Source organism: Carcharhinus amblyrhynchos, chromosome 14 (assembly GCF_965287045.1).
Source record: "Carcharhinus amblyrhynchos chromosome 14, sCarAmb.v2.hapA, whole genome shotgun sequence".
Classification (NCBI taxonomy): domain Eukaryota; kingdom Metazoa; phylum Chordata; class Chondrichthyes; order Carcharhiniformes; family Carcharhinidae; genus Carcharhinus; species Carcharhinus amblyrhynchos.
In genome coordinates, this window is record NC_137337.1 from 22,342,056 (window position 1) to 22,368,664 (window position 26,609).

The 26,609-nt window shown below is 43.5% G+C and overlaps 1 long non-coding RNA gene across 2 annotated transcripts in view; it reads right to left on the reverse strand.

Moving 5' to 3' along the window:
- Positions 1 to 19,228, reverse strand: part of LOC145352220 (uncharacterized) — a 29,078-nt gene extending 9,850 nt beyond the window's left edge. Inside the window, exons 1-2 of one of the 2 annotated variants that reach the window (XR_013888514.1) lie at positions 19,001 to 19,228; positions 9,784 to 9,919 (exon numbers count right to left, since the gene is read on the reverse strand). This is a non-coding gene — a long non-coding RNA (uncharacterized LOC145352220). Of the gene's footprint in view, positions 1 to 9,783; positions 9,920 to 18,961 lie in introns of both variants that reach the window. The other variant, XR_013888513.1, reaches the window with a different exon arrangement.
- Positions 19,229 to 26,609: the final 7,381 nt, after the last annotated feature.

The following is a 26,609-nucleotide window of genomic DNA, read 5'->3' on the forward strand; positions in this document are numbered from 1 at the left end:
AGAAAATCGTGTGCTTCAAAGCAGGGATCACAACCCATTCAAGATGTTGATAAATGCATCACCAAAAATGATCCCCAAAGATTGCCTGACTGCTTTTGCCCCCATATTTTCCCTGGGTAAACTCTCGCTGCAATACAGTATATGACCACATGATTCAAGAATAAATAAATATATCAGTGCGCCCTGTATGTGCACTTGGCATGAAGCGCGCTATACATACATGACATTGAGAATCAAGTGACGATCAGAATGAGGAGCTGAAAGAAATTAGTGTTTGTAAAAAGTAGCACTGGAGAAATTAGTGGGACTGAAAGTTGCTAAATCTCTGGCATCTGATACCTACATCTCAGATTATTGAAAGAAGCAGCTGTGGGGATTGATGATGCATTAATGGTCACCTTCCAAAATTCTATAGATTCTAAAATTGGTCCTAGGGATTGGAAGGTAACAAATGTAACCCCATAATTTAAGGAAGAAGAGAGAGAGAGAATATGGGGAATGACAGGCCCATTAGTCTGACATTAGTTGCAGGAATGATGGTAGAATCTGTTATAAAGGATGTAATAACTGTACACTCAGAAAATAATGGTAGGATTGGGCAGCGTAATATGGATTTATGCAAGGGAAGTTATGTTTGACAAACTGTTAGAGTTCTTTGAAGATTTGATTTGATTTGATTTATTATTATCATATGCATTAGCATGCAGTGAAAAGTATTGTTTCTTGCACACTGTACAGACAAAGCATAGTGTACATAGAGAAGGAAAGGAGACAGTGCAGAATGTATCGTTACAGTCATAGCTAGGGTGTAGAAAAAGATTTAATGTCTGATGGCAGCAGGGAAGAAGCTGTTTATGAGTCGATTGCTATGAGTCCTCAGACTTCTGTATCTTTTTCCCGATGGAAGAAGGTGGAAGAGAGCATGTCCACGGTGTGTGGGGTCTTTGATTATGCTGGCTGCTTTTCCAAGGCAGCAGAAAGTGTATACAGTATCAATGGATGGCAAACTGGTTGAGTAATGGACTGGGCTTTGTTCATGACCTTTGTAGTTTATTGCGGTCTTTGGCAGAGCAAGAGCCATACCAAGCTGTGATACAACCAGAAAGATTGCTTTCTATGCTGCATCTGTAGAAGTTAGTGAGAGTTGTAGTTGACATGCCAAATTTCCTTAGTCTCCTGAGAAAGTAGAGGCTATAACATCTGTATGGAGTGACCAGGACAGGTTGTTGCTGATCTGGACACCTAGAAACTTAAAGCTCTCAACCATTGTAATGAGGAGAATAGTTAAGAGAGAATCATTGTATTAAGTACTATTTGGATTTTCAGAAGGTCTTCATTAAGTTCCATCAAAAGAAATTAGTAATTAAAATTAGAGTGCATGGGATTGGAGTAATATAGTGGCAGGGATTGAAAATTAGTGAATGGCCTGAAAACAGAGAGTAGCAATAAATCCTCAGGCTGGTTAGCAGTGAATAGTGGGATGCTGCAAAGATTAATGCTGTGGCTCAATTAATGATTTGGATATAGGAAGCAAATATAATATTTCCCAATTTGCTGATGACACAAAACTACATAGGAATGTGAGGAGGATGAAAAGAGGTGTCAAGGGGATTTACTCAGGCTTAGTGACTGGGCAGGAACATGCCAGATGGATTACAAGGTGGAAAAATGTGAAGTTATTCACTTTGGTGGAAAACAGAGATGCAGAGTGTTTCTTAAGTGGTGAGAGATTGGGCGGTGTTGATGTCCAAAGGGATCCGGTTGTCTTTGTTCATAAGTCATTGAAAGCTAACAGGTGGTTCAGAGAAGTGGTTCACTCGATTGATTCCAGGGATTAAGGGCTTATCTGATTGTAAGGGGATTTTCTCGGGGGTTTTCCTTTGGGGGGGAGGTCTTGTATTCAGCTGATCCCAGCTAATACAAAGACTTGCAAGAGACACAATGCAGCTAATGATGTTCTTTATTTGACTAAAACCTATTGGGAGAGAGACAGCCAGAACGTCCAGCTTCTCTCTGACATTACATCACATGAGCAGCATTGATATACATTTTCATTGTTCTTCCCACCCAACCTGTCATCCAAGCTGGATTGTCCAATTACATTAATGCACCTTTGGCCAATAGCATTCTACCTTCAAGCAGAATTAGGAATTCATTGGTCAACCAAATCCAAAAGTTCTTCCTCCCCTCTCCGTTGCCTAGCAACCTTACCTATGCAAATCCAGTAGGTTCAAGGTTGCTCCAAACACCCACAGTCCCGGGAATGAGAAGGGAGTCATCTTTTCTGCTCTGTTTACTGTACCCTTATCAGTGGAGGCTAAACCTTCTACTCATTTCTAAAACTGTGGTAGCTTGTAGCTGCCTGGCGTGCCCCTGATAATAGGGTGTACACTCTATGTTTCATTGTGTCAAAAGAATGCGATCTGTCTGGTTTAGCCTATTTCCCAGTATGCCTTGGGATAAATTGCTTGTTGGCCAGTGCTCACAAAAAAATCCAAAAATGCAGTTTAAATCTATAATACTTGTTCAAAAAATGATTGCATACGTTCTTATGCAGGTAATATCTTTGTATAATAGATAAATGAGGCACATTTGTGATACCTTTGGTCTCTATAAGGCACACTGTGGTCCCTAATTTAAACTAATCTACTTTGTTTAAATACTCTTCAAAATGCAGTGGTTTCTGTACCCCTTGCTACACTAACGAAGAGAGAGAGTGAGCAGTTTAGGTCTATACTAGCTGGAGTTTAGAAGGTTAAGAGAAGGTTATCGAAGTATATAAGATGCTGAAAGGGGCTTGACAGGGCAGACATAGGGTGGATATTTCCTCTTGGTGAACATTCTAGAATGAGAGACCATAGTTTTAGGCTGCAGGATGGCACATTTAAAACAGAACTGGGGAAGAATTACTTCACTCAAAGGGTTGTGAATCTGTGGAATTCTCTACCTCAGAGTGCAGTGGACACCAGGACACTAAACAAGTTTGAGGAGATAGCTTTTTAATTAGTAGCAGGATGCAGGGATATGGGGAACGGGAAGGAAGGTGGAGATGAGGCTGAGGCGGCATCACCTTTGATTGTACTGAATGGTGGAGGAGGCTTGAGGGGCTGGATTGCCTACTCCTGCTCCTACATCTTATGTTCTTATATAACATGCAAGTACAGCTTGCAATTGGCAAGGCAAACTGTATATTGGCCTTTACTTCAAGAGGATTTGAATACAGGTTTAAAGATGTCTTGTTGCAATTATGTAGCACCCTGGTGAGACTGCGCCTGGAGTATTATGTACAGTTTTGGTCTCCTTACCTGAGGAACAATATATATCCCATTGAGGGAATGCAAAAAAGGCTCACCAGACTAATTCCTGGGATGGTAGGATTGTCCAATGAGGAAGTATTGAGGGGACTGGGCCTGCATTGTCTCAAGTTTAGAAGAATGAGAGGGGATCTAATTGAAGAATACAAAATCCTTGTAGCATTCAATGTGATAAATACATGAAGGATGATTCCCCTGGTACAGAGGAGGGTGAAAAAGCACACTGGAAAAGCAAAGGGTAATCAGCAAAAAGGAGAATCCAAAAGTGCTCTCTGCGCATATAAATGGTAAAAGGGAGAGTTGGGCTGATCAGGCTTAAAAGGGAATTTACACATGGAGGGAGGGGGCGAGGGTGAGGTATTAAATGAATACTTTAATCTGTCTTTTCCAATTAGGTATATGATACCCAGGCCATGGTGACAGACGAGGAAACTCTAAAAGTATCAAAAATTGATAAGGAGGAAGTGTTGAACAGATCGTCAGTACTTAAAGATGACAAGGCACGGGGACCAGATGAAATACATCCAAAGATATTGAAGGAAGCGAGAGTAGAAATTGCAGGGTCGCTGGCCATGATCTTCCAGTCTTCCCTTCAAAAAAGATTGTAAGGATAAGCCTAGCAATTACAGATCGGTCAGTTTAGCTTCAACGTTGGGAAGCTTCTAGAAACAATTCTTTGGAGTAGCACTAGGAAAAATGTGGATTGATTAGGGAGGACCAACATGGATTTCTAAAAGAGAAGTCATGTTTAATTAACCTGTTGGAGCTTTTTTGGAGACGTATCAGAAAGGGTTTATGAGGGTGATGCAGTCGATGTGGTGTACATAGACTTTCAGAAGGCATTTGATACCATGCCACACAACAGACTTGAGAAAAGTTATAACTCATGGAATAAAAGAGACAGTAGCAACTTAGATACAAAATTGGTGAATAATATGGACAGAGTATTTGTCAATGGATATTCTTCAGGCTGATGGAAGTGGTATTTCCCAGGGGTCGATTTTGGGACCCTTGCTTTTCCTAATATAGGTGTTAATGGTCTAGATATTTGTGTGCAGGGGCAATTTCAAAGTTTACGGATGGCCCAGGAATCTTTCAGGCAGTGCATTCCAGTTCACAATATCTCATGCCGACTCTCATTTTTTGCAAGTCCCTTTCATTTGTATCCTCCAGTTGCTCACATTTCTGCTGCTGAAAGCTGCTTCGCATTATTTTCTTGTCAAAACCATTCACAATTCCGAATATTTCTATCAAACCTGTTCTTAATTTCCTTTGCTCTACAGCCTCTCCTGTGTCTGCACGGAAATGAGGTTCCTCATCCATGCTATCATTCTCTAACTGTAACTCTCTTCTGCACATTCTCTCCAAGGTCTTGACATTCTTCCTAAAGCACAGAGTCTGGAACTAAGCGTAATGATCCAGCTGAGGCTGGGCTAACATTTTCGTTTGGTTTTAGCATGCCTAGCCCCATTGGCATACCTTCTACTCTCCCCTCCGCACTCACCCAGCACGGCCTCCCATGGACCCCTAACTCACACCCCCTGACCGGGCCTCCTGCCCTGGCCCTGCCGACAGATCTACAGCTCCCATCTTCCACTCAAACTCTTGTTTCTCGTCTCCGCAGTGGCCACATCTCCTGCGAATAGAGATCTGCCAGCCAATCTGATTGGTCGGCAGCTACCTGAGGCAGGACTTTCTCCCCAGATATGGGCAGAAGGGCGACTTCCAGCCAACTGCCCCTCCACACAGTGTTAACTGGCTATGGGGCTGATATTTGGGGTGAGAGGTGGGTGGTGAGTGTCCCCTGCCACTTTTTTCCGTGGTGGGATGAGAAACTCAACTATCCAAAATATTCACTGCCCTGGGGTGGCACAGTAGGACAGTGGGTGAGCACTGGTACCCCACACTGGATTCACTTGTGACCTTAGGTGGATTGTACACATTCTCCCCATGTTTGCATGAGCTTCTTCCAGTTGCTCCTGTTTCCTCCTGTATTAATATTCAGTGATAAGGAAAAAGTGCTGGAGAATGGGATTAGTGCAACTATAGTGGCAGTTATTGTCGGTGCAGATTCAATGTGCTGAAGGGTCTTCTCTGCACTGTTTGACTCTTTGGGCAATCTTACTGGCACCTCCCTCTTTACCACCGCATTCGCCAATCCAGATTCAGCGCCAAACACACGTGCTCTACAAAAATCTGATTTGGGCTCTCTAGTTGATGAGGGGGTAAGTGCTGAACGCCTAACAGCTCTCTGCTTGAGATCAATGGGGTGGTGGTGGGGGAAGGTGGGATCTGCTGCCACTCTGCCTGAGATCAGTTGGGTGGAAGGGGGGAGGGGCCCGTGATCAGTCTGGGTAGCAGGGGGGTGGGGGAGGGTAAGGGGGTCAGTAATGTTGTGGGGGTGGGGCAGTGTCTGTGCGGCCAGTGGGAGGCATTATCCGACCTGGGAAGGTTGTGGTAGGAGAGCAGCATTCTATGACTTTTTTTCTGTACATGCGCAGTTGAAGGCGCTGATTGGAGCTGCAGGATTTCGGGCACATTAAGCCCCGCTCACAGACTTGTGCAGCGTGATTCGGACTTGCAGAGACTTTTTCAGACAGAGTGCATATGGGGGCCAGAACGGGTCTAAAAGTCAGATCTGAAACACCCCCAGTTTCACGTCCACCCAGCACTTAGAATCAAAATGGTAAAACTGGGTCCTATGACTGTATGATTCTATTCACTAAACTACTGGGAGCTTTTGACTGGCTTTTCCCTCCTTTAACTGGAGTGCTTTCTTTTCCTTTAAAACAGTCACAAACTTGCTTTAAGTTGAAATAAATATTAAATTGTTTAAAGCAAACATAATTCTAATCATTTCATTGTGCAGTATAAGATTAATAATCATCTTAAGCATCGCAGGGTGTGCAGACTTGAGATACAGCAAAGCATAAAGGTTGTTCCTGACAAAGTTTCAATACTGGATTGTTGGAAGACCAATGGTAAGCTGACAGGAGAATGATACTTCTGAGAGTAATTCCAAGCAATCCCCTGGAATACAGATAATTCCAGGGGAATACAGATAATATAACCTTACTAGATTCTTAGGCATGTTCTTGGAAAGGCAACTGGCAAAGACTAACCTCAATAGTTTCTTCACTCTAGCCCATTCAGTCTCCCACTTGTCTAATAAGCTATTCAACCGTCTGGTCAAAATCTCTCACTGCTCCTTTGTATGGTCAGATACTAGATGTTAGCTTCTTGGCTACTGGGAAAAAAAGAATCGAGAAAAGTCTGGTAGCTTCCAATTTCTGACATTTGGAAAGTCATGCTTGGATCAATGGACTGGTGAAATCGTTCCAGCGTATGTGGCACCCAGTTACAAATAAATATCACTGCAAAGAGAAGCATTGCACACACCCATTGACAACCACAACTTGTATTTAGATAAGATACTGAGCCACATAAGAAGATATGAGGGTAGATGACTCAGAGCTTGGTCAGTGGGATAGGCTGTAAAGAGTATATTAAAGAAGGAAAGTGTGGTCGAGAGTTAGAGAGATTTAGAGAGGGAATTCCAGAGTTTAGGATCCAGGCAACTGAAGAAACCTCCACCAAGTGGAACAATTAAAGGCAGGGTGCAGGTCAGCATTAGAAGTGCTATAGATATAGCACTGGGACAAATGAGTTTGAAGGTTATGGGGAGAAAGCAGGATTAGGCTATTGATTGGACGATCAGCCATGATCGTGATGAATGGCGGAGCAGGCTCGAAGGGCCGAATGGCTTCCTTCTGCTTCAATCTTCTATGTTTCTATAGTATCTCAGTGAGTTCTGGGACTGGAGAAGATTATAAAGATAGGACAAGGTGAACCAGTGGAGTGATTTAAAAACAAGGACAAGAATTTTGATAATAGAAGCAGACAAGTGCAGTCCCAGCTAGCTGAACGATGGTGGAGGAAGATGGTGCGATCAACCATGCCAAAGAATGCAGGTAGGTCAAGAAGGATGAGGAGTGATAGTTTACCATTGTCACAGTCAGATGTGGGAAGTCAGATAGCAAATTTGATAAGAGTAGTTTCAATAGTGTGACAGAATCAGAAACCAGGTTGGAGAGGTGCAGACATGAAGTTCCAGGGAAATTGGGCATGAACTTGGAAGGCCACAACATATTCAAACATTTGGAGGGGAAAGGGAGTTGGACGGGCAGGGGGGAATAGTTTGGCAGGATGATGAGGTTGAAGGCTCCTTTTTGATGAGACGGGTGATTATAGAGCAAATGAAGGAGAGGGCAACAGAACCGACAGAGAGAAAACCATTAACATATCAGCTCACATGACAGCCAGGAAGGTAAGTTAGGTGGCCAGTAAAAATTATTTTGCTTGTCTTCGTTAATTAGATTTACTTTGAAGGATCAGCTTTAAAGAACAGTCCGAGGAAAGACGCACATAATCCGCATCCATCCAATTTGCCTTCCAGCTTGTGTTTTGACTATATGTTATTTACTACAGTCATAACAACATGGCAATGAGAATGAACGCATAGCAAATCAAGATAACTCTCTGTAGGTGGCAGCAGATCTACCAGTACAGAGTCAAACCTGGTGAAGAATTACAAGCGATTCAATGAGATAAATACAGCCCATTAATCTTGTCAGAATTATTCAACAGAGAATTACATAAGGTTATCAGCTTGAATGGGATGGTCCCAATTCCAGCTGATTTGACCCATTTATCAATGACCTGTTTCAGAACGGTTCCATGTCCCATTTGTGACATTTTCTGTCCCTTGTTAGCAGGTGTATCACCAAGGATCCTCAACCTGCTACTGTGAACTGATAATGGGTTACTTCAACATGCTGTCATCTGGTATAGTTTCTTGCAATGCAACACAACAGGTAAATTAAAAAACTTGCAATTGGTTGTGCTATTATGTCATGTCACAAATGAATTTTTGGACCATGCTTGATGATGGTTTTTAAAGTAGTTATGAAAATTGTTTTGATGTTGATATAATGGTTAACGAGACAAATCTGCCGCAGTTTTCTTTTTAAATGTTCATAGAGTCCCTACAGTGCAGAAGAAGGCCATTTGGTCCATTGAGTCTGCACTGACACAACCCCACCCTGGCCATATTCCGATAACCCCACACATTTAACCTGCTAATCCCCCTGACACTAGGGTCAATTTAGCATGGCCAATCAGCCTAACCAGCACATCTTTGGACCGTGGGAGGAAACCAGGGCACCAGGAGGAAACCCATGCAGACACGGGGAGAATGTGCAAACGCCACACAGAACTGACCCGAGGCAGGAATTAAACCTGAAGCTGTGAGGTAGCAGTGCTAACCATTGTGCCACTGTTTGTTGACACAAAGTTAGCAATTTCATAAGTGGCTGTACCTGGTAGGACGCCTGATCTTGTTTCATAGACTGATTACTGAGCAGAGTAACCCAAAGAGTTCATGGTAAGATTTCCTATTAAACTAAAATGAACACTGTCATGCAATCCCAATGTAAAACGCATGCACTTTTTAATTCAGACTGACAGATTTCTCTAATACAGCATAAAGCATGAAAAACTCGCAATGATATATTCCACACCAGGCGCACAATGCAGCTACTGTAACAGCAATGCCAGTGAGATTAGCAGCCCCTGGAGAAATACCCCCAAGCTGCTTTATCAAATTTACTAGTGAACACAAAATACCATCTGCTAAAGTTACCAGAGAAACAAGCACAGTGATACATCTGCCTCGGATTTGCCCAAAAGTAATTCTCATTGGGAACAATATCCTTCCATTTATGGACAAAGTACAAAGAATGCACATTTTAAAAAGGCAACCTGAAGACATCCTCGAGGCTGCCGTGAAGGGAGGCCCACACCAGGATGTCCTAATCAGCCTCCTGACTGCCCACAAAACCCTCTGTATATGTGGAAATTTGATAGAGTCCAACATTGCAAAACATGACCATATCAGGGTGGCATAGTAGCACTGCTGCCTCACAGCGCTAGGGACCCAAGTTCGATTCCTGGCTTGGGTGGCTGTCTGTGTGGCGTCTGCACATTCTCTCCGTGACTTCCACATTCTCTCTGTGTGGCTTCCTCCCATACTCTGAAAGACGTGCTGGTTAAGTGCATTGGCCATGTTAAATTCTCCCTCAGTGTACCCAAACAGGTGCCAGAGTGTGGTGACCAGGGGATTTTCACAATAACTTCATTGTGGTGTTAATGTAAGCCTACTCTGACACTAATAAATAAACTTTAAATGCAGACTTCTAGGCTGGAATTTTACCGGCATGCCCGCCATGGAATCAGGACAGGCATGACTCACAGAATGGAATTCTCAGTTGGCCTGAGACGGGATTTTATGAGCCTTGCCCAATCGAGGTCGCAAAATACTGGCCATGACGTCCAATTTATGGCCAAAGGGCCAATCAGTCCATTTTCCATTTGCACGCTCAAGATTTCAATCTTCGACTGTTAACGTTACCTTTTCAAACTTTATAGCCTTGAACTTAGTGGCCGCGCAGGTGGAAAAGATGTCCGAGATTTCGTTGCCAAATCTGTTAATGAAGGGATGGTGTTTTCCATCAATGAGCAGAGAAAGACTTGCCCGAGTCTCGAAGCTGTTGGAGGTTTCAATAAGACAAAAGCAAAAGAAACAATCAGTGATCCAGCAATGAACAGAGAAGAAACACAGCCCAGTCAGCAGGAGAAGGAGAAGCAGGCAAATGACGAGCAGTGCATTTCATGGCCTTTGTGCCCAAGATTTCAGTTCTTATTGGTGTCAGCCGAGCTTTACAAATGTAATGCGCACACTTTTTACACATTGCCCATACATACATACAGTTTATTTATTTGTTTATACACGGTTCAAAGATTCCATGATACACATCTCACAAAGAAAACTGGAGCCATTCACCTAACCTCAGAGACAAAATTAAAGTCTCACTGCCTGTATGGAGTTTGCACATTCTCCCCATGTCTGCATGGGTTTCTTCTGGGTGCTCAAGTTTCCTCCCACAGTCCAAAGATGCAAAGGTTAGATGCATTGGCCATGCTAAATTGCCATTTAGCATCAGGAGAACTAGCTGGGCTATATAGGGTTATGGGGATAAGGTCTGGGTGGGATTGTAGTTGGTGCAGACTTGATGGGCCAAATGGCCTGCGTCTGCAGTGTAGGGTTCTATGATTCTCACCCCCACTCTTGAAATTGAATCTGTGTTCATTTGACTCTTAGATATTCTTTGAAAGGCTTTTTATCATCATTGGCACACCTAGTGTAATTTAATCTATTTTAAAAAATTTCAGCAAAAAACAAAAACACCAATTTTTATTCATAGACTCCCTCTTTAGATGTGTAACAAATCACCAGTGGATTATATCCCATTAGTAATTATCAGTCTAATTCTGATGATCGTGTAAATAATCAAAAAAGGACATCGTGAAGTTGTCTCCTCAATAACCAATCATTAAGGGTGCTTCTCGACATCATCATGCAACTTATATATGTATAAACGCTTTCACACGTGTTCATTGAAACAATAAATGAAAGTTATCTTGTAAATCAAATTTAGCTGTCAATTGTAATGTAATATTTTGAGAAGTTTTACTGACTCTTACGTAGGCTCTACATCATGGACATCCAGTCCATCTGGAACATCTACCCCCCAACTACACCTCCCACTCCTCCCCCCACCACCCCCAACCTTCTGCTTTCTCCTTGAACGGAAGTCCAACCAGACCCCATCCACAACTGCCCTCCTCCACCTGAAAGAACTTGTTCTTGCATCAAACAACTTCTCCCTTGACTCCACTCACATTCTCCATATAAAGATGTTGCTATGGGAGCCTGTATGTGTCTCAGCTATGCTTCCAAACTTTATTCTATCTACTGCAACTAGAACTACTTGGAAACCTAATCGGGTTCCACTTGTCTTCACCTTCAACCGCACCATTCCCCCAAATTCAATGGATCATCCTCTGTAATCTCCAGCATGATATCACCAGGCAAATTTTCCCATGCTATCCCATAGGGACTGTGCCTTCGACAAGCCGTCAGTAACCCCAGAAGTGTCCTCCCCATCCTACAGAAATATAAAATCTGCCCTTTTACCTTTTCCTATCTCACTGTCCAATGCTCCAAACACTCAGTTGAATTGGAAACTTGAATTTTGTGCAGTGTAATGCACGGTATTTGTTGCTTACAATGCAGTTTCTTCTACACTGGGGAAATCTAATATGGACTGAGTGATCATTTTGCTTAACACGTCCATGCAAGTGTGGCCTTCAGCACCTGGTCCCTTTCAATTTAAGTTCTCTCCTACACTCCTTATCCTCTCTAACATCGGCCTTCTACACTGTTTGAATGAGGCTCATAGAAGCAGCAGGAACAACATTTCACCTTCTGACTAGGCACTTTACAGCCCTCTTGACCCAACATTTAGCCCAACAATTTCATATCATAACAATTGCTCCCATTTGTTTGGACACCAGTTGCTAGTAATCATTTTGTTGTTGCTATTTTCAGCTTTTCCATGACCATCCTTTCTTTGTCCCTCCCTTTTGCCTTGAAACACCATCCCATTTTGACATTTCACCACTCATACTATCCAGGGTTTTTTTTATCTCCGCCATCCTCCACTTCCTCTGTCCTTTCTTTAAACCTGTACATCACCAACACTTTCCAGTTCTAAACAATAGGTATTCAAGCTGAAACATTCACTTTGCTTCTCTCTTCGCGGACACTGTCTGACCAGCTGAGCATATCCAGCACCGTCACTCTTCTATTTCTGATTTCCAGCATCCACACTATTTTGTTTATGTAACTTACGAACAGTTGTACTTATATAGCACCTTCAACGTGGAGCAAATGTGGTTCACAGAAGCAATAGCAGGCCTTACTCAATATCAAGCTACAGAAGGAGGTACTAGGAGAGATGACTGAAAGCTTAAGTTCATGAAGTTTATTTGATTAGTATCACAAGTAGGCTTACATTAACACTGCAATGAAGTTACTGTGAAAATCTCTGAGTCGCCACCTGCCAGCCACTGTTTGGGTACATTGAGGGAGAATTTAGCATGGCTAATCCATGACAGGGTGAGGTGAAATGTCAAACAGACTTTCAGGCCAACGTAGCTCCTTCTTCAAGAAGTATTTTACCAGTGACTAATTAGCTGAATATGGTAATCTTCAGAAGTACACTTTTGAAAAAACAAACTTCATATAAGTTAATGTTTGGCACTGCAAGTTGTAACTGTGGCCTTCATCTAGTGGCTCCCAATTTAGTTAATAATGTCCTGCTATGACAGAAATGTCTATAACCATCCTGCTTCATAAATGGTAAAAAATTTATAGTTGAGAAAAGTCTATGAATCTTCTCAGCATCTGAACAATGAAAGATGTGGAACTATCAGGTATATCAACTGTGCGTATGAGCTACTTCTTTCTTTTGCCAATGAGTAGGCAGAACCACATGTCACTTTGGTGCTGGTGACACAGTGGTTAGCAGTGCTGCCTCACAGCGCCACGTACCTAGGTTCAATTCCGGCCTTGGGTCACTGTCTGTGTGGAGTTTGCACATTCTCCCCATGTCTGCATGGGTTTTCCCTGGGTGTTCTGGTTTCCTCCCACATTCCAAAGATGTGCAGGTTAGGTGGATTGGCCATGCAAAATTATCCCTTAGTGTGCTAAAATGTGAGGGTTAGGGGGATTAGTTGAGTAAATACATGGGGTTACGTGTGGATTAGAACAGCCAGACCACGTTTGCCTTTTGTTTTGACCTCTGTGGGAGATCCATAAACCAAAGCAACCAAATTTAGCAAATGACTCCCCACCCCCATCCACCACAAAATGACTTCACTTTTGCTGCTTTTACTTCAACATGAATCAGAATTGAGATAAATCAAACACACATTAACAAGCAATGACACTTCAAATAAAAGGGTAACTTTCACTTTAAGTAGTGGATACAACAAAGATACTCCTACACAACTGCATCACTTCTCGTACTGATGTGGCACCACATGCAATCACACAGGCTTCCCAACTCAATCCATTCGGTTCTTGAGTCATAGAATCACATAATCTCGACAGTGCAGAAGGAGGCCATTCAGCCCATCAAGTCTGCACTGACTCTTACAGAGAATATCTTGCCCAGGCTATCTCCCGTGCTCTATCTCTGTAACTCCACATATTTACCATGCCTAATCCACCTAATCTACACATTTTTGGATACTAAGAGGCAAAACAGCATGGCCAATCCACCTAAGCTGCACAGCTTTGGAGTGTGGGAGGAAACCAGGGCACCTGGAGGAAATTCACGCAGACACAGGGAGAACGTGCAGGCTCAACACAGATAGTCACCCTAGGCCGGAATTGAACCTGGGTCCCTGGCTGTAAGGCTGTGCCACTATGCTGCCCATTCACATTCATCAGGAGGTGTATTCCACTGAGGTCCCTGGATACAGTTAATACTGACAAGGTGCTAGTCTATGAAACCTTTCACTCTGGTCATGTCAGTCCTAATGGTGTAACTTTTCAGAGTTCCTTCTCAACCCAGCAACCTAAAAACCTGGTTTGTGATCTGGTCCCTGGATGCATACTCTCATATCTTTCGCATGAGCCACTCACACCACTTTTTTAGGATTTTGTTCCTTTTTGCTTGCTTATTCATCATTTTCCCAAATGCTTTTGGGATTTTATCTTCCTTGTTTTTTGATTTGATTTATTATTGTCACAGGTATTAGCTTACAGTGAAAAATATTGTTTTCTACACGCTAAACAGGCAAAGCATACCACTCATAGAGAAGGAAAGAAGAGAGCACAGAATGTGGTGTTATAGCTAGTCATAGCTAGGGTGTAGAGAAAGATCAACTTAGTGCAAGGTATTGCCATTCAAAAGTTTAATGGCAACAGGGAAGAAGATGTTCTTGAGTTGGTTGGCCCGTGTCCTCAGACTTTAGCATCTTTGTCCCAGCGGAAGAAGGTGGATGAGAGAATGCCCGGGGTGCGTGGGGTCCTTGATTATGCTGGCTGCTTTTCCGAGGCAGTGGGAACTGTAGACAGAGTCAATGGATGGGAGGTTGGTTTGCATGATGGTGTGGGCTTCATTCATGACCCTTTATATTTTTTTGCAGTCTTGGATAGAGCAGGAGCCACACACCACTCCTCGCCCCCCCGACATCACGCTGCACCCCACCCCCCACCCCACCGCCGCCCATTAAGAATCGCATTCTGGCACTTAGTCTGCACGAAGTCCCATAAGCCACTGAAAAAAAAAGCCATTTACTCCGTTTTCTCATTCGTTCGGGTAAATTTCTTTTTGTAAGATGGTGCATACTGACTGGCTCCTCCAATGCTTCTGTCTCAGTACAAGAAAGGACTAATGCTTCTGTGAGTTTCCCCGATAGCATAACTGATAAAATACATAACTGATTGTGTAGCTGGTGAGAAACATAATCCTTATCACCAAAGCCCGATGATACACCAACATTTTACTCAACCTCATACTTTAATACTGTTATGTGACATCTATTAAAAGGTACATGCAAGCTAAGTGCCAAAACGGTGCCAAAACTGATTTAACAAACTCAAATATGCAATTAATTTTTGTTTAGAATCAATTTTACCTCCTACGGATTCCTTGTCACGCCAGAGGGTTGCTATCACCTCCCCCATTGTCAGTTAACTAACTCTCAAAGGACAAATGTCCAATTCAATTAATGGCAGCAAATTCTTACACCGATTTTAATTAGAGGAATTGGTGAATTTTAAATCCTTGTAGCCTCCCTCTACAAAGATCCACAATGTGAAACCCAGAGTTAACAGAAACCACTCTGAAACCATCATAGAATCCTACAGTGCAGAAGGAGATCATTCGGCCCATCAGGTCTGTACCGACCACAATGCCACCCAGGCTCTGCCCCGTACCGCATGCATTTATCCTAGCTAGTCCCCTGACACTAAGAGGCAATTTAGCACAGCCAATCCACCTAACTCGCACAACTTTGGAAGGAAACAGGAGCACCCAGAGGAAACCCACATAGACATGGGGAGAATACGCAAACTCCACACAGTGAACCAAGCCAGGAATCGAACCTGGGTCCCTGGTGCTGTGAGGCAGCAGTGCTAACCACTGTGCCACCATGTCGCCCGGTTAGCATTGCATTTCTATCAGGAGTTAGTAAGGTTAGAAGTAGTAGCAGCCAGGTCTTACAATGCTGCTGATAAAATCTCATGTAGAGGTTTTTTTTTAAATTCATTCAGAAGTCAGGAGTGGGATGGAATAACCCCCACTTGCCTGGAAGGGTGCAGCTCCAACATCACTCAAAAAGCATAACACCATCCAAGGCAAAGCATCCTGCTTGACTGGCACCACATTCACAGACACTCATTCCCTTTAACACCGGCACTCAGTAGCAGCAGTCTGCAAGATGCACTGCAGCAATTCACCAAAGGTCCTTAGGCAGCAACTTTCAAACCTACAATCATTTCCATCTCAAAGGACAAGAGCAGCAGATACATGGGAACACCACCACGTGCACATTCCCCTACAAGGTACTTAACACCCTGGCTTGGAAATATATCGCCGTTCCTTCACACTTGCTGGGTCAAAATCCTGGAATTCCCTCTCTAACATCATTGTGAGTCAAGTCACAACATGTGGACTGCAGCATATCCAGAAAGCAACTCACCATCACCTTCTCAAGGGCAACTAAGGATGGGCAATAAATGCTGGCCAGCCAGTGATACCCGTGTCCCACGAATGAATTAAAAAAAGGGACATTGCTGGCAAGCCCAAGATTTATTGACGATTCTTAACTGCTTTCAAGAATGTAGTGATGTGTCATCTTCTTATACAGAGCTGAGTAGCTTGCTAGGCCATTCTGGAGTCACACATAGGTTTGACTGGCAGATTTTCTTCTCTACAGGACGTGAGCCATCCAGATGGGATTTTTATGACAATCTATTGGTTTCACGGTCACCATTACCCCAAATAGCTTTTTATTCAGTGAAGTGGTCTGGTGGTACATGAACTCATGCCGCCACATCATTTGACCCAGGTTCTGGATTACTAAAGCCAGCAACAGAACCACAATGCTGGTATCTCCGCAAAAGGCAACAGGGTTCTTTAAAACAAATAACAACAGTCGGAATATATTTTCTCTAGGTGTGACCAGGCGCTGAATTGTCACCCTGTGTTAGCGTTGCACTATCCATCAGGAGACAGTGAAGGTAGAAGTAGTAGCAGCCAGCTGCTACAATGCTGCTGATAAAATGTAAATCTCTAGGAGTTTGCTGGTAAACACTGAAATAAGGATTTTTTTAAAAGTTTATTTATTAGTGTCACAAGTAGGTTTACATTAACACTGCAACAAAGTTGCTGTGAAAATGCCCGATTAGCCACATTCTGGCACCTGTTCGGTCACACTGAGGGAGAATTTAGCATGGCCAATGCACCTAATCAGCACGTCTTTCAGACTGTGGGAGGAAACCAGAGCACCCAGAGGAAACCCACGCAGACACAGGGAGAACATACAAACTCCACACAGACAGTGACCCAAGCTGGGAATCAAAACCAGGTCTCTGGTGCTGTGAGGCAGCAGTGCTAACCACCATGCTGGGTGAAAAGCATTCTGTTTCCATCCAAGTTGTAGAATTAAATGAGCTGAAGTCTAATGGCTTATTTCTCTTTTTTATGGAGCAAGTTATGAATTCTCACTACACAAAACATACTAACCAGTGTGCCACCTATCTTAGGTTTCAATTGCTCCTTTGGCCTAGAACTCATTAGTGCAGAATGGTACAATGGGGAGGTGATGGCCTTAGTGGTATTATCACTAGACTATTAATCCAAAAATTCAGGCTAATGTCCTGGGGATCAGAGTTCCTAGGAAAAGCAGCCAACATAATCAAGGACCCCAGGCATCCCAGACATACTCCCTTCCACAAGATAGAAAATTCTGAGATCACTTACCCACCAACTCAAGAACAGTTTCTTCCATCAGACTTTTGAATGGACCTACTATATATTAAGTCAATCTTTCTCTACACCGTAGCTATGATAGTAACACTATATTCCGCAAGCTCTCCTTTCCTTCTCCCCTATGTACACGATGAAATGGTATGCTTTGTCTGCACAGCGTGCAAGAAACAATACTTTTTACTGTATCCCAATACACGTGGCAATAATAAATCAAATCAAATCAAATCAAAATGATGGCTTGTCAGATATAACAGGATGTCCCAGCTCTAAGCTGCTTAGGATTCGATTATCTCGCCTTCAAGCTGCGGTCTCACATCAGAACCGCTGTATACAACTGTTCCCCTCTCACCCCAGTCCTTTATCACAGGGATTGATTTGTAAATCTTCCTGCTTGCAGCACTTCCACTTGACCAGATGGCAGAGGTTTCTGTGAACCGTCCCATCTTCCCCTAAATGAGAATACTATATGTATCTGTTGAGTAAATCAAACCACAGAACCAAGTCGATGGTTACAAGACTCTTCACGTGTAGACACCAATTAGGGAAATAAACACCAGCCTCCAGCGAGATATTCAGAAAATATAAATAAATGTGTCAGAGTCAAGTGGAAGAAAAAAAGGCAGCTCAGCATCGCCTCTCTCAAAGCAAAACTTGGAAAATTTTACAGAGGATTGAAGAATCTGTAATGGGTTAAGTGATGTTGAACTGAAGTGTGTGAATTGTACTGCTCCCACTCTGATCAATCAGAAATCGCAAAGACTCACATCGATTCCTTTTTAACCTGATACATTTGTCAGTCGATGCAATTATCTTTGAAATTGGAAAGTGCTTGCACTTCACTCTCTCCCTCCCTTTTAGCTCAGGTTAGATTTCCGCCCGTTTACATACGAGTTGTTACAGTCGATACATTTTCCGCTGAGCAACGCTAAACAGTCCCGGGAACCGGGCGGACAGCATGACAGAGCTGGGAGCTCGAAATTAGTCCCAGGACTGGGAATTAGTGAAACATGAATCGGTTTGGCCCCATCGCCAGACTGGAGAGCTGCACACACACAGACACACACACACACACCCAGAGACACACACACACATACATACACAAACACACATACACACAGACACACGCACATACATACAGACACACACACCCAGAGACACACACATACACACACACAGAGACACACACCTACATATACAAACACACATACACATATACACACAGAGACACACATATACAGATACACACACATACACACAGACATATACACACATATAGACATACACACATGCACTCACAGAAACACACACATATCACATACACACAGACGTACACACAGAAACACACATATCACACACACACATACAGACACACACAGAGACACACACATACACACACACAGAGACACACATATACATGCACAAACACACACACATACACATAAGACACACACACACACATCTAAGACAGAGGGACGTGAAATCACAACCTCGCAGTCAGTATCTCACCATACTGAAATCCCCGAGGAAATTTTAAACAAATTCTCCAATCTGTGGAACAGATAATCGCAGGGACTCGGGAAGCTCGGCTGCTTTCAGGAAACCAACATTGTAACACTCCAACTTTTCTGAGCAAACCACCCCCCCCAACCTTCCCGCCACCCCACCCTTTTCTCAGCTCACCTGCTCCTGCAGACAGGTAAGCGCTGATCTTGTCATTACCTGGCCAGTAATAAAACTATAAAGAAGCTTCGATCCTGGCAGGTGAGTGGGTTGATCCCCAGTTTGGGAAAGGAGCCTGCGAGCGGACCCTTCCTCCTCCTCCTCCTCCTCCTCTCCAATCCAGCCACCCACCAAGGGTGAGATCTCTCCTGGAAGTAGCTTTCCTGTCCTGCCGAGTGCTGGCGCCCTGGGGAGATGTCCAGCCCGCTCTCCCTCTCCCTCTCTCTCTCTCTCCCTGGCTCCTGGTAATGAACAACAGCCTGAAACTCACATCACACCGCAGCGTCCCCGCCCATTGGCCCTGTGGCGAGCAGAGGTTGTCTTGTTTCCAGGCGAGTTGCTAAGAGCTTGTTGACGCTTTGGGTGTCTCAGGTACAACTCCAGCTCCCTGGCAGCCTGGCTCCTTCCGCTGCCCCCCTTCAAACCCAGAGAAGAGAGACCGAGTGAGACTCCCTTCCCCTCACCCCCCGCTTCCCGCAGACTGAGTTCTTCTACTCAGGGTTAGTACTTCATTTTTATTAAAGAACGCAATCACTTATTAAGTTATATTTTTGTTCATAATGACTGTAGCCAGTAAGTGCTTTTTTTTAAAAGAAGTTAGTTGCAACTTGAGATCAGGAAAGGATGTACGATGATTTACTTTGCAATGTTAAAGTTAAAGTTTATTTATTAGTGCCACAAGTAGGCTTACATTGACACTGCAATGAAGTTACTGTGAAAATCGGAGGAAACCCACGCAGACATGGGGAGAATGTGCAAACTCCACACCGACAGTGATCCAAGCTGGGAATTGAACCCGGGTCCCTGGTGCTGTGAGGCAGCAGCAGTTAACCACTGTGTTGCCCTGTTGTAAATAAAAGCAAGAGTCTGCATACCAGTCTCAGGCTATTTTAAGTTGAAGTTTATTTATTAGTGTCACAGGTAGGCTTATACACTGCAATGAAGCTACTGTGAAAATCCCCTAGTGGAGCCTCAGCTCATGTCACTGCTGTTTCTATTTGCCCTTTGACACACATGCAGCATGCCACATTAGCACTGGGGTCAGGCATAGCAAAGATTCACAGCAGGGTCAAAAACGCCACACATCTTTGGAATGTCATTGACAATGTCAAATACTAAAAGCAGACTCTTGGTGGGATGAAACTGAACTCATTAGTGCCAGTTTTCTGGTGGGTGGGGGGTGTGATGAATATCCTGACAAAGTGGCACCTGAGACACATATATCTCTTATGAAGCAGTTTGCACCAGCCACCATATTGTTACAGGTGTCAATATGTGCACAGTAAACATTGATCAGGAGAATATAGAGCTGGTTCATCATAATATAGAAACATAGAATGATAGAAACTAGAAGTAGGAGTAGGCCGTTCAGCCCTTCAAGCCTGTTCCACCATTTACTGATCATGGCTGTTCATCAAACTCAATATCCTGATTGCCCCTCTTCCCTCCATATCATTTGATCTCTTTAGCCCCAAGGGCTTTATCTAATTTCTTCTTCGAAGTGAGCATTTGCCAGAATTTTAATGGCACGCCCACCCCGGGCTCGCAGAACGGCATTCCTTGTTGACCTCAGGCGGGATCGTACGAGCCTTGAGTGAGCGAGGCACTAAAACTCCGGCACATGTTTTGGCTTCAGCTACTTTCTGTGGTAGCTGAGACAAAAAGGTCATGACATCAAAAAGTATGTCCACCAATTTGACACCAGAAGTGCAGCCAAGTCCCCCACTTTCCACCTAATCAGCAGCAGAAAGAATCCCTCCACTACCAGCAGTGCTATTTAGAGGGACTGCCTTCCACTTGCAATTGGGTTGCTGGTTGATTTCTGCTGGCTGTTGCTACAATTGTACAAATATTTGCTGCTTTCTTTGGTTGCTTCAAGATGCAAGAACCCACAGGGACTGGTGTGGCAGATACAGAAGGATATTTTGCTGACTTTAAATCTTCTGCATAGACCAGTTGCTCCCATGCACGGGCACTCAATTAGACACTCACCATGGAATACAGCATGACTTAGAGACTGCAGAAGAGGTCACACAGAGCAGGGCAGGATGCTGGAGGAGGAAGGCTCTCAGCGAAAAGGACATATATGCCCAGGCTGTCCAGGGAACAATTCTCCAACTCAAATCTCATTGAAAACAATGGTTGGAATTTTACCGCCTCACCCGCCATGAGAACCGGAGCAGGAGAGGGAGGGGGAACGATGGAAAGGTTTGTTGACTTCAGGTGGGATTTTATTGTCTCGGCACGAAGGAGGCTGTAAAATCGTGCCCAATATGTGAGATATTGGTGCTTCAGTAAGGACACTGAAATCTGTTACCTGCTGCAAAACAGCTGCAACCTCAGAGCAGGACTGCATTGTCATTGGCTGTGAAGGTGACCATGGTGATGAACGTTTAGATATCTGGCTCCTTTCAGGTTGGAGTTTGAGACATTTGCAACATCCTACACTTTGCCATTCACTGTTGTGCAAGGGCAATCACTGAGGCTGTCTATTCAAAGAGGTTTAACAACAGTTCCTTCTCTATTGCTAGAAAGAAGCAGGGGGAGTAAGCATGTGGTTCACAGGATTGCAGGCTTCCCCATGATGCACAGTGACATTGACTACTTGCATGTTGCTTTGTGAGTATCTCATGTCAACCCTGTCCTGTATCAAACCAAAAGGGATTCCAGATGAACTCTGACTATAGGTAGTGAATCATATAGTCCAGCCACAAGATCCCTATTACAGGGGAGAATGACAATGTTAACTGCTTGTCTTGAGCCCACCCAACCCCCAGGACCCTTGGGGGACCCACCATCTGCAGACTGGCAGTGGAAGAGGGCACATGGGCATAGGGCTTGCCTCCTTGATTCCCCCCCCTGCTTTGGGCTCAAGGCATTAGGCCAGGGTGTCTGTGTCAGGGTGCCAGGAGAGGTACATCATTGGCACTGTTAATGTGCATCATCTAAAGATGGGCATGAACATGGGTCTGAGATGGGTTTTGAGTCTCCCTCATGTCTGTGTGATGATCTGTTATTTGAGTGGTGGAGGCGTGGGGGGGGGGGGGGTGGCGGGGGTGGGGGGGGCGTGGGGAATGTCCCTCTTTGCTGAAGGGTTCATGATGCTCCTCTCCTGGTCAGTGGGAGGGATTGGAGAGGGTCACCATTTCTGTTTTCTGGAGGGATGGTGGCCTGTCTCTGACCATGGAGATTGAGGAGCCCTTTAAGAATGACACCCTCATTTCGCTGAAAAGCGGGGCTGACCACTGAATTTTTCGGGATGTATTAATTTGCATCTTTCAGGTGGATGAATCCCACCTGACAGAAGCTGTCAAAGCCAACGGCAAACACTCCACTTTTCCCACTGACATGAACACTTTGTCCTAATTTGGGTGCATTGACACTTAGAGTCAGAGTCCATTGATACTTGTGTTTCGAGTAAGCTTCGATAATGACAGGCATCAACTCCACAGATAACACCTGTCTTGGTAAGTACATTTCAGAGGAAGTTCCCCATTCGCGGTTATGCAATTTGGAACTTAACGGGAGTTTGATTGTCCGTGTTGAGTAAGTGATGGTCACCTAGCCCCTTGGGAGCCATCCTAACAGTTCATCAGTGCCCATTTCGAATCAATAGAAGTTAGGTCCAGAAGCTTCTATACAAGGTCAATCCATGTATAAAATAGTGAATATGACATGCTTTTTCTAGACATAACAATATATCTCAATAATCTATTGGCCATTTGATACATATTGGTGTTTACTGAAAATAACCCAGTAACTATCTCAATGATCTAGCTTCTTGGTATGGGAGCTCAAGTCCATTAAGCATGTCTTGTAATGCAATGATCCAATCCTATAGTTTCATTGGTCAGTAACTGTTACATTCTTGCTCAAGTTGATCAGCGATAGGTTTCAATTCATTATTTTTTCTATTTAACAACTTATAATAAAGGAACATCATTACTGCCCTATATCCACCACATAACCTGGGCCTTGCTATTTTAATGTCAATGTTAGCTCTTGTTCTGATACAACAAGAAGCCCCATCGCCAGGTGTCAAGTCTTTTGAAAGGTGATGGAGATAATGATTTCCTTTCATCTTTAATTTCTGTGCTCATACAAGACTTTTCAAAAACAGCTTCAATAGGTGAACAAGGAACAATTTGAACGATTGTGTTGATAATTGGCAAATGCATTTCTGAAAAGTGAGAACTCGGATAGAGAAGGCTTCATAGAGTCCCTATGGTGCAGAAAGATCCCATTTGACTCATCGAGTCTGCACTGGCAATAATCCCACTCAGGCCCTATTCCCATAACCTCATGTATTTATCCTGCTAATTCCCCCCGGATACTAAGGGGCAATTTAGCATGGCCAATCCACCTAACCCGCACATCTTTGGAGTGTGGGAGGAAACCAGAGCACCCGGAGGAAACCCACGCAGACACGAGAAGAAAGTGCAAACTCCACACAGGCAGTCACCCAAGGCCGGAATTGAACCTGGGTCCCTGGCGCTGTGAGGCAGTGGTGCTAACCATGGTGGCACTATAACACCCACTTCCATCATGAAAACTTAAAAAAAACAGGGTGTGTCGGAGGTGAGAGGAGGTTAAATTATTTTTATTTAAACCTGTTCGTAAAGACTGGTTCCGAATGGTGCATTTTGTGCTGTGTGGTTACAAGCTGGCACGAATTTCATACCATGCTGTCCTTTAGTTAGCTTCTCATTATTTACAGAGTGTCTGGCACATATCAGGGCTGCTGCTGTGAAAGTCAGTAGAAACACAGGGCTACTGGGTGATTATTTTCTTGCAAAGCGAGATGCAATCATTCGAAGAAAGGAATCATGAACGTTCTATTTATCATGGCTAAAATACACTTTAAAACTGTATTTAGTATCTGAAATGAGGTGCTGTAAGTGGTGACAGGGTTGATAGATTTTACCATAGCTACAATGTAAGCATTTGCTACAAATAGAATTTCTGTTATCATACCGAAGATGACTCACATTTGAACAAATACAAAATTATGGATTTGCTAACTACACTCAGCTTGATATAAATACATCTGTGTGTAGAATTCAAGTAAACCAAATTACTCCCCATTTTCTGCTCTTAGATATAATTACTAATTCAGCTGTAACATACAAGTTCGCAACCCTGACCCAAGGATGCGATTTTCCTTGCATATTCTTGATTATGCTGCCAAGAGCACAGAGGCATTGCCAGTTCATTGGTTTACAGAGTGTAGGACACAATACGGCAGTCCTTCTGAGTGTCATGCAGTGAGAACAGAAATTGTGCTGGCGTCCTTGTAAATAAAATGCTCGACAAAATGAAAAGAGAGTGTTTTTATCTCCCAAGAGATTGAATCATTTTTGGATGCGTGCGTGTGCTGGGAGGGCAGGGGGAGGAAAGGGTCTATCTGTCCTACCCGCAATGTTATCCTATCCTTATGCAGTTTAACTCCAGCTGCTTTCAACACTAAATTTTTCTCCACTGCCATTAATCACTGGGTTATAAGTACGTTTGACACAGCTTATGGCAGAAATGGAGAAGTTGCTCGCGCAGGAAGGGGCCATTGGTTTATCACAGCTGGATTGTTTATCTGAAAGAGCTAACCACTTAGTTACATTTGGTGTGGACACTGAGAAACAAAACAAAAGCGTCAGGATCCATGGGAGATTGCAGCTGCATACAGGAATGAATAGAAGGATCAGAATGACCATCTTAGAATTCCATAAAACCATAAGATTTGGGAGCAGAATGAGGCCATTCAACTCGTCAAGTCTGCTTGGCCATTCAATCATCGCTGATAAGTTTCTCAACCCCATTCTCCTACCTTTTTCCTGTAACCTTTGATCCCCTTACCAATCAAGAACCTAACTATCCCTGTCTTAAATATACTCAATGATCTGGCATCCACAGCCCTCTATGGCAATGAATTCTGCAGATTCACCACCCTCCAGCTGAAGAAATTCCTCCTCATCTCGGTTCTAAAGGGTTGTCCCTTTATTCTGAGGTTTTGTGTTCAGTGCCCTCAGATTCTCATCTCATGTACTAACGCAAACATCTTCCCCACATCCATTCTATGCTGGCCTTTCAGCATTCTGTAAGTTTCATTGTGATCGCCCCTCACTCTTCTGAACGCCATTGAGAACAGACCCAGAAGCCTCAGACTCTGTTCATACATCAAGCTTTTCATTACCAGGATCATTCTTATGAACCTCCTCTGCACCCTCTCCAAGGCCAGCAGATCCTCCCTTAGATACGTGGCCCATAATTGCTCACAATACTCCAATTCATTGCAAAAGCAATGTAAAGTGTACATCGGTGACCCATTTAGGATATGAGGCCAAGTCTGGAAGAGAATACCATGCATTTTGAATAAGAAAAACCAATGTGCTTGGCTGCTGAGAGGCACTAGTTGACATTATCACCTTTATCTTGAGGGAAAAAAAATGAAATTTGAAAGACTGATGCCAATTATTTTCAGCTGACCCAAGTGCTATCAAACATATGCAGTGTTTGGAAAATGTCCGCTGATCCATCAAACCTGCCTCATCCTACATGGTGCAGCTATTTCCACCATTAAACCCAATTCCCCAACACACTCCCACCCCCTGCCCCCTCTCAAGCAATCACTTGGACGCAAAGTGAGCCCAATTTAGGAGAAAACTTTAACCGCGCACACTCCAGAAGCAATCGAGCAATGGTGGTTGGCACCATTAACTTGGAACAAGCCACTGTAACTCAAGATGGCCTCCATTTGCGGAAACTCATCCAGCTCCATTATGGACATCTACAACAAATCGACATTCACTTGGCATGTCAATAACTTACTCCTGGATCAGTCTTCCGCAGAAACTTCCTGGCATCTATCCTGACTCAGTACTGTCATAGCCTGCACTGATGCTCCCCTGTCAAACTAGTTCAATACAAGTTAAGCAGATGAGCAGAATCTAATCCCATTAACACAATGATAACTCAGTAACACAGCATGAATATCACTTTAAGTGAAAAAGGAAGAATGAAAAATTTCTGCCATTCCAAACTGCTAACTAAGAATTTCTGCAAGGAATTAGGAATGAGATGAAGTCTTCAGCAAAGGTGGTCTGATTTCCATTTGGGGCCTAGATGAAATATTACTCAGCATGATGGTACTTCCTTTCGGAAGGAAAAAGAATTGGCAAGTTAATTTGCGATTCCCAGACGTACATCTCTCAACTGAGTAGGAGGTGTGTTTGATGGTGATAATGGGATATATCACATTCCAAACTGCAGTGAGCTAGGAACAGTCAGAGAAATGCATTAAAAAAATAAGTAAAATATGTCTGGTGGTCAGAGCAAAGGGAAATCAAAAATATCTGGTTATGGAATTATTGTGGGAATGTTAGAAGACATTCGCAAAAAATACTATTGAATCCATTGTGTAGGCAGTGAACTAACTGTGCTGTTAGCTGTCAGGCTGTAAACAGTCATCACCTACACACCACTTTCTGCAGAATGCCCACATGTCTTAACACTCTCTTGTGAGTATTTCATATAACTTGGCATGGATGAATACTAACTACCTTCTTCAAATTTGTGTGTCATTGGTAAGGCAAAGTAACCTGTAGCCAGGGAATTC